Genomic DNA, 12557 nt, shown 5'->3' with positions numbered 1-12557 from the left:
CAGTATAACAAAAATTAAGTGTTACAGTCAGTCATAGTGATGCACACCTATAAACCCAGTGACTTGAAGGCTGAGGCAGGAGGACCACAAGTTCAAAGCCAGCCTCAACAAGTTTAGAGAGGCACTTAGCAACTTAATAAGACCCTGTCTTGAAATAAAAGAATAAATAAAATGGGGATGTGGCTCAGTGATAAAGCACCCTTAGGTTTAATCCATGGTGCCCCCCCCAAAAAAGAAAATGTTAGTGTTACAAAACGAATGCTTTGAAATGCTGATATTTACACAAATGCTGATTTAATACTTATCAGAATTATGGAAATTTCACAGGCTTATTTGTTTTCAATAAAATGAAAACAAATGTATGGATTTTCCTGAAACCTCAAAGTGTCCTGTAAAGGTTTGCTACCCATGCAGGGCCTGCCTGGATAGAAAGGCCTACCATTTCCCTGCTCAACATCACACTGTGCTCCAACATCCTCTTTCTCCATGTGGGCAATGAGCCTTCGCCGAGGTGGTTTCAAGGCCCCATTACACACTTCTGATGTTTTCGTTGTCAACTGAGTGAGACTACCTTCAGTATTACCTGGGTAGTGATATCCCCTTGAGAAAGATGCTTTATAAATCTGTGATTATTAGGACCCCCCATCTTTGCTCATTTTATTTTGCTGGCTGTAACTAAATTGGCCACTTTAAATAATTCAAACTTTAAATGAGAACACTTTAAATAATTCAAACTCAACTAACAGTTGCCCCCCATAAATGGGTTAAATGACTTTTTAAAAATTATAGTGATATACTACACAATGGCAATTTGACTGTGATAGAGACAGCAAATTTAAATGAAATAGACAAGCCAACCAATCACTTTTCTTAAGGTGTGATCTGCCAATTATCTCAACCAACACAGATCCTAATATTATCATTCTGGGCCATATGTGTAATTCTCAGTCAAAAAATAAATCTTTTAACAAGTCTGTAAGAACTGTTGGCACCCATTCATGCCAGCCTGCACTAACATCTTGAGAATTTTCTTTATTCCAAGAAGTATTTAACAAGCGGGGAGTAGAAGAGGTGGGAGAAAATCTAGCCATAAACGTGAGTTAGTAATAGGTCCAAAAAAGATGTTAAGATTCAAGCGGCTCTTTTTAAATTTGTTAATAGATAATAAGAAAAATGCTGGCAGCGCTCCCCACTCATGAGCTAGCTGAAGGAGGATGCGGAGGGCCAGGACACTTTCAGTATTCTCTGCGCCCATCTGTCAGCAACGGAGTCGCCAAACAGAACGAGCAATTACCAGAGCCCCTTTCAGATATAATCTGTCAACCACATCTAGTCCTCTTGCCAAAGAAAATCAGAACTGAGGAATGCAAAAACAGACTGGCCTTATGGGAACAAGGGGAGGATCATTGAAGATGAACCTGGAGTTAGAGAAAGGGAAAAAACAGAAGACTGTTACAAGCACTCACCAGAATGTTTCTTAATTGTACACCACTAAGGATCAAGGAAGCACAGGAGGAGAGAGGCAGCACAAGGATTCATGCAGGCTTTGCTGTACTAGACTTGCTGTAATGTTAATTTCAAAAAGTGATTTACTCATCCCAGAATTGGTCATCTTTGCACAAGGAACATACTGGAGTTACTCCTTTCTAGTTATCCATTTACTATATCCTATCACCAAAACAAAATTTTTAAATCAAGGAAACTGCTGAATTCAGCAAATATTTATTAAATGCTTTCAACATCCAAATTAGTACTATATATGTGACGAGTCCTCGATTATTGTTAATATAAAGAGGACTTTGTTTTTTAAAATGAGTGCTCAGAAGATTCCAAGCATATACATCTCTGGTCTACCTCACAGTAGAGAACTAAGATCTTATGGCCATGAGGTAGATACTAAACAGACTGGGCCAGAATTAGGGGAAACAAGTAGAGGGTGTATATCAACTAGGGTCTGAGGTGATGAAGACGTGAGTAAGGTGGAGGCAGTGAAATCAGGCACCTACACCAGGCAAATCTGAAGAGGAAACAAGAAGAAGAAATGACTGACTTCCTTCAGGGAAGAAATCACTTTAAAACTTCCACAGCTGGAAACTGAGCACATCTCTTTTCTGTTCAACAATTATGCACATTCATAAATATAATTATTTAATCCTGTAGAGCACTTCATTGATATAGAAAATAGAAAGACACATAAAACAATCAGGTCATGAATTTTATAAGTAGTATTTTATTGCAACATCCCTTCCAACTTGTTCTAGACCTCTCATCCCCACTGAAGATAAAAGATAAATTTTAATTCTTCCAACATTTCCAATCTTCACCAACTCACATCTCTTGTAGGTGACCATTTTACAGATGCATTTAGGTGTAAAGGGCAAAGACAAAATTATAATGAGAAAAAGATAAAGAGAAGAAAGAAGAGCAGGCAGCATGAAGTACAATATTAACAAGAGAACATTTACTTTGCTGAAATGCAATGGTTATGCTGACCAGAAGTTTCATCTTTCAGGCATGCAAAGAGCTGACATTTCAGGATGAAGGCAGATATCAGGGGTGGCAGGTCAGTAGCCTTCTAGACAAATGGACTGACTACTTACACACAAAGCACCCTGATTTTAATTATCCCCTAGAGAGAAATACTCATCTTCCCAAAGACCAAAATCAGAGCAATCAACAAATATTTTTATTTAGTGTCTATTGGATATGAAGAAAAAGGGGTTATTAAAAATGCCTGCTCTCAAGAAGCATATAGTCTGGCAAAGAAACTTATAATCTAGATTCAGTCTAATTCTCTAAAAATCTAAAACTACATATAAGTAGGTGCATATTATCAAATGTGTGAATAAAGACTTAAACAAATGTATATAGAGTTTCACATATATAGGGAGCATACTATTCTATGCAACTAAATGATTATGCATGTGTATACTCCAACCACATGTACAGATATTCACATATGCACGCATAAGTGCACATACACGTACTGACTGCTTCAAGAGTCACAGCTGCTACTTACATATATCACACTTTCTACTTATTCATATCAGATACTAGTTATAAACAATAATATATATTATATTATGTTATATATAATAAAATATATATTATAAGTAACAATGTATATAATCACACAAACTCTTAATAAGAACAACTTATCAAAACTCTTATAACATTAAGAAGCACTTTGAAAATGCAAAATGTTTTAAATTGTTAAATAATAACTAGGAAAATTATAACATGGAACTGAAAGTGTTTTAAGGTTTTTACAGGCTTGAAGAATATCTCTTCATAATAAAAATATATGTAGTCCCAACATCATTAATTTGTGCTTAACACAGGAGCATACAGGCCTAACAGTTGTGTATCAATTCCCAGGCTGACAGTTAAAGATCTGGCCCTAGGTCCACCAAGTTCCGCAGGACTATGTTGTTGGGGTGCAATGCCACAGTCTCTTGATCTCTAATTTCTGTTACTGGAGCTGCCTCTAGTGAGGCTTCCTGGGTAGGCTCAAGCAGAGAGCAAGAGCTACCAAAATCAGAGCAATCAACAAATATTTTTATTTAGTGTCTATTGAATATGAAGAACAAAGGGGTTATTAAAAATGCCTGCTCTCAAGAAGCATATAGTGACTTACCAGAGAGGGCAATTAGGGGACTGAATAGGAATCCAATCTGTTACTGTCTGGCACTAAAAGTCTTCTGGATAGCCTAGAGTTTAGCTAAACTGATGCCCATATAATTTGAGTTCCTGTTTCTCTATCAATAACTAGGAAATTCCCCTCTACAGATAAAAGTATTTAAACTGTGGGAAAATGGGGTTCCTTCCATATATCAAATTATAAATTGCAGTTTGAGTATCATGAATATCATAGATTATTATTTTTTGATTTTAGTTATTGTATTCATCAGAAGACTTCAAAGTCAACATATTAACTACATTTAATATCTATTCATTTATTACCACAACTGAATATGACCATGAAATTTTGATTGTTTTAGAATGATCTTGTTTCAACTTACCTACACAACTAAGAGCTTTATCAGATACTGACATCCTTAAATGTTATCTTAGAATTTGGCTAGTGCTACCTGGTGAGTGGAAGGTATCCAATTCAAAAATTCAAAAATAATAGATTTTTCCCAAAACAATGCCCACTTTCACTATGGAAGCTTGAGGTTATTAAATTGTAAAATGTCTTGTAGTTGTTAGTTGGAGATACAGTACTAAATCATCTTAAATCACTATAGATTAAGTTCAGATATCATATTCTCGGACTGGTTACAAATTAGCAATCACAGTCATGCTATTCCTAGTGGAATGGCATTTAAAGATGTCCCAAAACCTGCCCATAAGGAATTTTTTTAATATAATTTGTTTGTACTTCCTGTATTCTACCATAACTTTTCAAATACCAGAAATCTTTCATATATATTCACAGAAATGATCAATTTTTGTTTCCACTGTTCAAAGTAAAATGATTATTCAAACAACTCAAATGTTCATTAGTCTTGATTTATTGATATTTTTATATTGAACAAACTTTTACAAGTTTTTTTCCTAAGCTTATTGATCTTCAGTTCTAGTCTTCTTTTGCAGGCAAGTTCATGTTTTGGCCTATTCAATTGTTCACTGTTATAATTAAGACACATTGTTTGCATTGCTGCAAATTTGGAGAAGAAATTTTGAGAGCATTCCCAATGAAAATTTGAGTTATTTAATTAGTTATAGTGCTGGAGAAAAACATAAGAAAGTAGGCTATGGTGCTGCAATAAACTACCTTCAATCACAAACGTGATCATTAAAACAGTCATCTACTTTCCTTGATACCAATGACACTTAAAATCTTCATTCTCAAACAGTACTGCCTTTTCTATCAGATGTTCTCCATGATTTCTTATTTTTGCATAAACAAAGCATTCTCCAAGTCTATTTTTCCAGTGAATTAATTATTTATTAACCCTCTCTAAGGTTTTAATGCATTCCCTCCAAAATTCAGGTATTGCCAATAAGATGGTGTTGAGAGGTAATGCCTTTAAAAGGTGATTAGGCAACAAAGGTTCCTCCCTCATGAATGGTCACCCTTCTACCTTCCACCATGTGAGAACACTGTATTCCTCCCCGCTAGAGAAGGCAGACTTTACCAGACAACTTCAATGGCTGGTATCTTATCTTCAACTTCCCAGCCTCCAGAACTGTGAGAAAATGAATTTCTGTCTGGGGTAAAAAAGGACTATGACACCTTCTTATATAGGTATTTGGTTTTTATTAGTGATTTCCACACTCTGTGGCTTCCTTCTGTCAGATAATATTTTTCTATATAAACCATTAAAAGGGCTTATTCGGTCACTACTCTGAGACTTGTCTCTTCTTCTCTGAATCATCACGTGACCTGGAACCATACAAGGGATCATTTAATGGTCACTTTTACAAGCATCCTTTTAAAAAAAAACTTTTTTAAAAATATATTTAAGTTGTGTCTTTCACAAGACTGCAAGTTATTTAAAGGTAGGGTTCAAAACAATTCTAAATTCTACCATCTGGGAAGGAGTAGTCACCCACTACAGGAAGGAACATCAGGAAATATGGACATACCAATCTATAAATTAGCATCTGTAATCAACTGAAAGTTAAATTGTTTTTAAAACTTTAGTTATCATAGTCTTCTTTTGAATACCTATTTACAGGTGAATCATGCTGGGCAATTTTATTTTGGTTATTAACAAATATACATACCCCACATCACAAGAGGCATTGTGTTGATTTTAGATGCTACTTAAAATTCTAGGTAGAATTAGTCACTTAATATTTTAGAACATGAAAACTATAGATCAAAAATATATTGAGGATAATAATGACATTATTATCCAAAATACATGTATGAAGATACGAATTGGTGTGAATATACTTTGCATACAACCAGAGATATAAAAAATTGTGCTCTACATGTATAATAAGAATTATAATGCATTCCACTGTCATATATTAATAAAAAATTTAAAAATATAGAGGAGTGAATAAGAGATTGGTTTTCCTGCTTCCTATATGTGTGACCGTGGATATATGCCTCCTATGTACTGAAATTTAATATGAGACATGTTCCATCCTTCTCAAAGTGTGGCACAAGAATCATCTCCATTTGAGTAGGTACTTATATGAACATGTAGATTCTTGGGGTCTTGTTCCCAAAACCGTTTTGATCAAAATCTCTGAGGCTGGATATCAGAAATCTGCATTTTGTCAAGAATTACATGCAATGCATTGAAAACCATAATGATGAAGGAAAAATGTGTAATTGGAAAAAAAGGGCAACAAAGAAAACTAGAAAAACCTGATTTTTAATTTCTGCCACCAAAATTTGCCTTGAAAAATAACCCCTTTAGACTGCACTTTCCTCAGCTATAAAATAATGTGACTGACCTAGATGAGCATTAACTGCTGAAGCACTTTCAATCTTCAAACTAAAGAGACCTGGTAGCCCTTAACTCCCCTCAATCTTAAAAGTCTACAGAGGTTCCACATACATGCAGGAGGTTCTAGACATTCATACTGTGCCTTCTATTCCACATTAGGTATTGACACTACTAGCTTGCCTTATATATACCAAGTTGAATTGTCAAATATTCCAAGATAAACCACAGAGGCCCTTCCTGCCAGCTCATAATTCAATTTCACCAACACTGCCATCTTAGTACAGAAGCAGTAAGGTAACAATTTGATATTTTGTTGCATTTTGCCACAGTAATATAAAAATGAGTGGTGGACAGAAAACAAGCGTGCACACTGGTGATAATTACCCATCTCAAAAACATATTCTGGTTGAAACAAAGAAGTAAAGTACCAGATGTGCAAAAGCACAGCATCTCCAGTAACAGCCACTCATTCCCTGGAAGAGGACTAGAAACCCGAGGCAAATGCAAAGAAAAAAAATATAAATCTTCATGCAAGAAATGCTGAAGACTATGTACAAAATTTGAATAATAATTAAATATTTTACACCTCTATTGTCTTTCTGGAAACAGATCCCATTGCCCCATCAGTGTGTGTGTGTGTGTGTGTGTGTGTGTGTGTGTGTGTGTGTGTGAGAGAGAGAGAGAGGGAGAGACAGACAGACATATAATATGCATACATATATATGTGAAATAAGGTCTGCACATACTTTGGGGGAATTTTCTCAATATTCTGTCTTCCTCATTCTTTATTTTATTAAGAACATTAAGTTAATGCACATTTAACCACAGTATATAGTATATATTCTCAGCTTTGAAAATAATTTGATATCTTTTCAAAGTGAAAATAACTGCCTACTGGTACTTCCATTGAAATGTCATTCTATGCTTTCCTGAAAGTTATGTAAACTTACAAATTTCATCTGGTTTTCAAAACTGAAGCTACTGTCATGTGAGTTATGTGTCCTGGGTACACCTAATATCTTTACTGTCCCCTGCATTTAAGTTCTATCCAATTACTAAAAATTTTGCTTACCTTGATTAAATGTACCAAGTGTTATTCATTCCCCCATGCAATTAAGCTTCTTTATATCATCTTAGAATTCCTTCTGTCACCATTCTAGTTATCTGAGGTCTTAATGTTTTATTAGTCTTTGCCTTTTAAAAGATATTTAAATTATTCTGGGTCGTTTCTCAAAAGAAGTTCCAAAAATCATAAAGTTGGAAAGTAATTTCTAGAATCCTAGAAATGGGCTCTTTCAATTAGTTTTCTCAATCCCTTTCATTTATTACTTTATTTTATCTAGCTAAAAAAATATCAGCAGGGAGTCATCAGTCTTATAATTGTGAATTATGTCATCAGTTAATCCATTCACTCCATACACTAAACTCTCGTAACTCAGACTGCACCCGTTCTTCTAAATCAACCCTTTGATTAGTATTTATAAAACTAAATTGTTTTAAGACATTCCACTTCAAAAAGCAGCATGATCAAAATATTTCCTCATACCTCTCTTTTTACACAGAATTAGCCATTCCTCCTTTGGGTTCCTACACATTCCCAAGCATCTGGGATCATACTTAAGCTTCTTCATATTATTTGCTTTGGAAATCCAACCCATCCTACTAAGGGTCTTGGTAAGTAATGAAGGTCCACCTGCAACCAGTAATCCTCCTGTCTCAGCCTCCCAAGTCAGTGGGATTATATGCCTGTGCAACTGCATCCAGCAATAACTATTTAAAGTTCATGAAAAAAACACTCACCACCAGGGATCTAGAAGGTTCTTTGCACACAAATGATAATAAATAAAAATTAGTTGAATTAGTGGAATCATAAATAAAGCAAACTCATGAAATAAAATGATTTCCTCACATGTAACACCTAGATAATTTACAAATGAATTAAAATCTTAAATGTAAAAAATAAAACTATAAAATTAATGAAAGAAATCAAGATAAAATCCCTTATACTATAACTTCAAATGGTGGAAGTCTTTTATAACTGTGTTAACAATGTAAGTCATAAAAGAAAACTTTGTAGTATTTAATAAAATAAAAATTAAGCATTTCTGCACAGCTAAAGTGATGATAAGAAAAGTCAAAGTTTAAATGAGAAAAAAATGGAAACTCATATCTCTAAGTGCTAAATTCCCTGATAAAGAATTTCAACAAATCAATAAGGGGAAAAAAGAGGCTATTAAAAATTATCTGAAATAATAAGAACAGACAGGTCACAAAAAGGAAGTATAAAAAGTACTCAGATAAAAGATAAAAGTTCAATTTCATCATTAAGAGAAATACAAATACAAGCTAATATAAAACAGGTTTTTACACATCAGAATTGACTCAAATGACTCAGGAGTCTGCTAACATGATGTGTTGATATGAATGGAAAGACTGAATAGCACTGCATGTTAAAGTCTAAACTGGCTACATGGTCAGCAGGGAACTGTCCACCAAAATAACAAGTGCACGTATCACTGACCCACAAATACAACTTCCAAGAATTTACTTTACAAATATACTTACACATGAGTGATGGGACATTTATATTTTAGACTTCTTGAGAGAGCAAAGAATAGGGGACTAGTTAAACAATGGTACATAAACACAATGAAATATTCTCTAGCCATAAGGAAAATAAAAAACCAAAATTTCATGATGTATTACATGAAGATAACTGATATTCAGAATAGTGTTTATAATGGGCTACTATTTATATATAAAAAGAGCAAAGATAATATGCAAAAACATTATGAAAATAATAAACAAGAAATCGGTGTTATCAATTGCCCACACAAAAGATTAGGGTGTCTGACACAGGAGTTACAGAGATATAGTTACTATATGTATTTTTATATTTTTTAATTATAAAGCATATGAGCCTACTGCTTATTTGAATTGGCTTTTAAAAATAATAAGTTTGAGTTGCAGGTATACCTCAGAGGTAGAGAGCTTGATTAGCATGGCATAAGGCCCTGGATTCAATACCCAGCACTATAAAAATAACAAGAACAATAATAAAGATATTTTTAAGGCAATATATTATGTCAATAAGGTAAAAAGAAAGAGAGTGAAAAGAAGCAAAGAGACTTTATTCCCTTAGAGAATTAATGAATGCATAAACATGTGAAACCCTTTGTATTTTTATTGATACTCTATGATTCTATACATATGCTCACTTTTGTTATTTGAGAAATTCTAAACTTTAGTCAAATGTTATATCAATAGCATAATAATCTTTCAACATAACAAGTTTGCCTACATATTACTATACTATCTTTAAACACAACTTATTGAAAGTATTTATCAATGGCAGTCATCTTTCACTCCACAAATATTTTGTGAGCATCTTTATGTGAAAGGCATTGTTTTGGGCATTAAGGATAGAAGAACAAAACAAGAATAGTCCCTGTTATCAAGGAGCTAATATTCTAGTGGAGAGTACACCAAGTAACCAAGTTTAATTATGCATCTTCCTGCCCCGCCAAGACTCAGCAATGCATCTCCATCACAAACAAAACTTCACTAACAGATTTGTTTACCACTGGCTTAAGAACTTCCCCACTGAATGGAGGATCTGAGTTTTATTGACTCTAATCCTACTTTAGCCTCCACTTAAGAGTTTACTACATGTTCTATGTGCACTCCTGTACATCAAGCTTGCAAAAATCCTATGAGATTAATTGTTACTATTATTATTTCCACTGTACAGATGAGAAAAACGAAAACTGGGGCTTGAATGGATTAAATAACACTCAAGCTATATGTATTTGTGTGTGCATGTGTGTTACTGAAAGTCAAATTTAGGGGCACTCTAATGCTAAGCTACAGTCCCAGTGCTATTTATTTTCAGACAGAGTCTAGGTAAATAATGGAGGTACACCTGCAACTTGTAATCCTCCTGTCTCAGCCTCCCAAGTCAGTGGGATTATATGCCTGTGCATCCAGCAATAACTATTTAAAGTTCATGAAAAAACCACTCACCACACTCCCTTTTATATGATTAATTTCTGGCCTTTGAATTAAAAGGGAGATAAACACAGATGAGTTTAAGGTTTGACTCTGGGTCTTCTCACTCAAACTTAAAATATAGCTCCTGTCATCTTTAAAAGCTGTAAATCAGAGATTCATGGAAGGAGATGTGCCTAAACTGAAATCATGCTAAAGATGAAATGTAAATCTACTTCATTTAGGCCAATGCATTTATTTACATACCTTTGAAAAGGATATCAACCTTATGATCCTTATTCTTAAAAATTATATCACATGTCTATAACACCCACTAAAGTATGGCTACATAAATATTAACATTATTACATTGTATCATGTATATTTTAAACTCCCAACTGTGTGACAGGTATTTTTTTTAATGATTGTTAACATACTCCTCAGTTCTATCTATCTGGAAGTAGTTTCTGTACTTTGGGGACTGAAGTGGGGAGATTACTCAAGTCTATGAGTTTAGGTCCGGCCTAGACAACATTATGAGATCCTGGAAAGAAAGGAAGGAAGGAAGGAAGGAAGGAAGGAAGGAAGGAAGGAAGGAAGGGAGGGAGGGAGGGAGGGAGGGGCGAAAGAGAAAGAAAGAAAGAAAGAAAGAAAGAAAGAAAGAAAGAAAGAAAGAAAGAGAGAGAGAGAGAGAGAGAGAGAGAGAAAGAGAGAGAGAGAGAAAGAGAGAAAGAGAGAAAGAAAGAAAGAAAGAAAGAAAGAGAGAAAGGGGAAGGGGAAGGGGAAGGAAAGGAAAGGAGAAGGGGAAGGGGAAGGAAAGGAAAGGAGAAGGAGAAGGGGAAGGAAAGGAAAGGAGAAGGGGAAGGGGAAGGAAAGGAAAGGAAAGGAGAAGGGGAAGGGAAAGGAAAGGAAAGGAGAAGGGGAAGGGAAAGGAAAGGAAAGGAGAAGGGGAAGGGAAAGGAAAGGAGAAGGGGAAGGAAAGGAAAGGAGAAGGGGAAGGAAAGGAAAGGAGAAGGGGAAGGAAAGGAAAGGAGAAGGGGAAGGAAAGGAAAGGAGAAGGGGAAGGAAAGGAAAGGAAAGGAAAGGAAAGGAAAGGAAAGGAGAAGGGGAAGGGAAGGAAAGGGGAAGGGGAAGGGGAAGGAGAAGGGGAAGGGGAAGGGGAAGGGGAAGGGAAGGAAGAAGAAAAGTAAAATGTGTGATCCTGAATCTATAAGCATTACTCTTGAGGGAACTTGTTTGACACAAATTCAAACATGCCATACTGCAAGCTAAGTTTTCCAGATCTAACATATAAAACAAACATATGAAAACCCAAAATGCCCAGTTAAATTCAAATTTAAGTTACACAATGATCTTTTAAAATTTTTATTAGTATAAGCTTATTATACATTTTGCATGGGACAGTCTGGAAAAAAATCAACACACAGAAAGTTTGAGACTCACTGGCTGGGACCTCACTCCTTCCTGAGCCATCTCTAACCTAGCCTGGCCTCTAAGTAAAAATCCTGTGGTTAGTATCTATAATTGTAAACCTATTTATTGAACACTCACTACATCTCAGGCCTTGTTGACAGATTCCCTATGAGACTTTCTCTCTCAAGGATCATAGACAATTCTGTGAGGTAACTACAGCTATGGACTACTGTTAACTGTCAGAGGAGAAAACAAAGATTGAAGGAAATTAAGCCCAGAATCCAGAACAATTCAGAAAGGTCAGCAGCCTTGCAACCTTCACTATCAACCTCACTAGGCATGTCCCCCTATTGGGAATAAGCTTCTCCCTTAGCTCCTCAAACTAGGTGATAGTTCCTTGGAACCCTAATTCATTTTGGTTGTGGTTCTGAAAATGGGAAAACTTTTTCTGAGGGCAACTAAATTTGAATTCTATTTCAAACTAAATCTGGAATCCCAACACTACTGCTCACGAAACTGAAGATTTCCTTTGCCATTTGCAGTCACCACATTAGATCCCTAGATATCCTACACTATGCTACTTGAAGCATGTGTTTATACAACTGTTGGGCCACTTCAATTCAGACTGCTAGAACTAGCCTTAGCCACTTAACTCATAGCTCTCATGTCAAAGTCCCAGAAAACTCTTATAAGGTCCAAGTTAGGACATACTTTCATTCAATGAGAATGAACATTGTTTCTCAA

The 12557-nt window shown here is 35.2% G+C and overlaps 1 protein-coding gene across 1 annotated transcript in view; it reads right to left on the bottom strand.

Annotated features, from left to right (window-relative positions):
• Positions 1 to 12557, bottom strand: part of EXOC4 (exocyst complex component 4) — an 816673-nt gene that overhangs the window by 475617 nt on the left and 328499 nt on the right. The gene's annotated exons all lie outside the window — the stretch shown is intronic.

Source organism: Spermophilus citellus (genome assembly GCF_964194105.1).
Source record: "Spermophilus citellus genome assembly, chromosome: 3".
NCBI lineage: Eukaryota > Metazoa > Chordata > Mammalia > Rodentia > Sciuridae > Spermophilus > Spermophilus citellus.
This window is presented reverse-complemented; position numbering and strand designations above follow the sequence as displayed.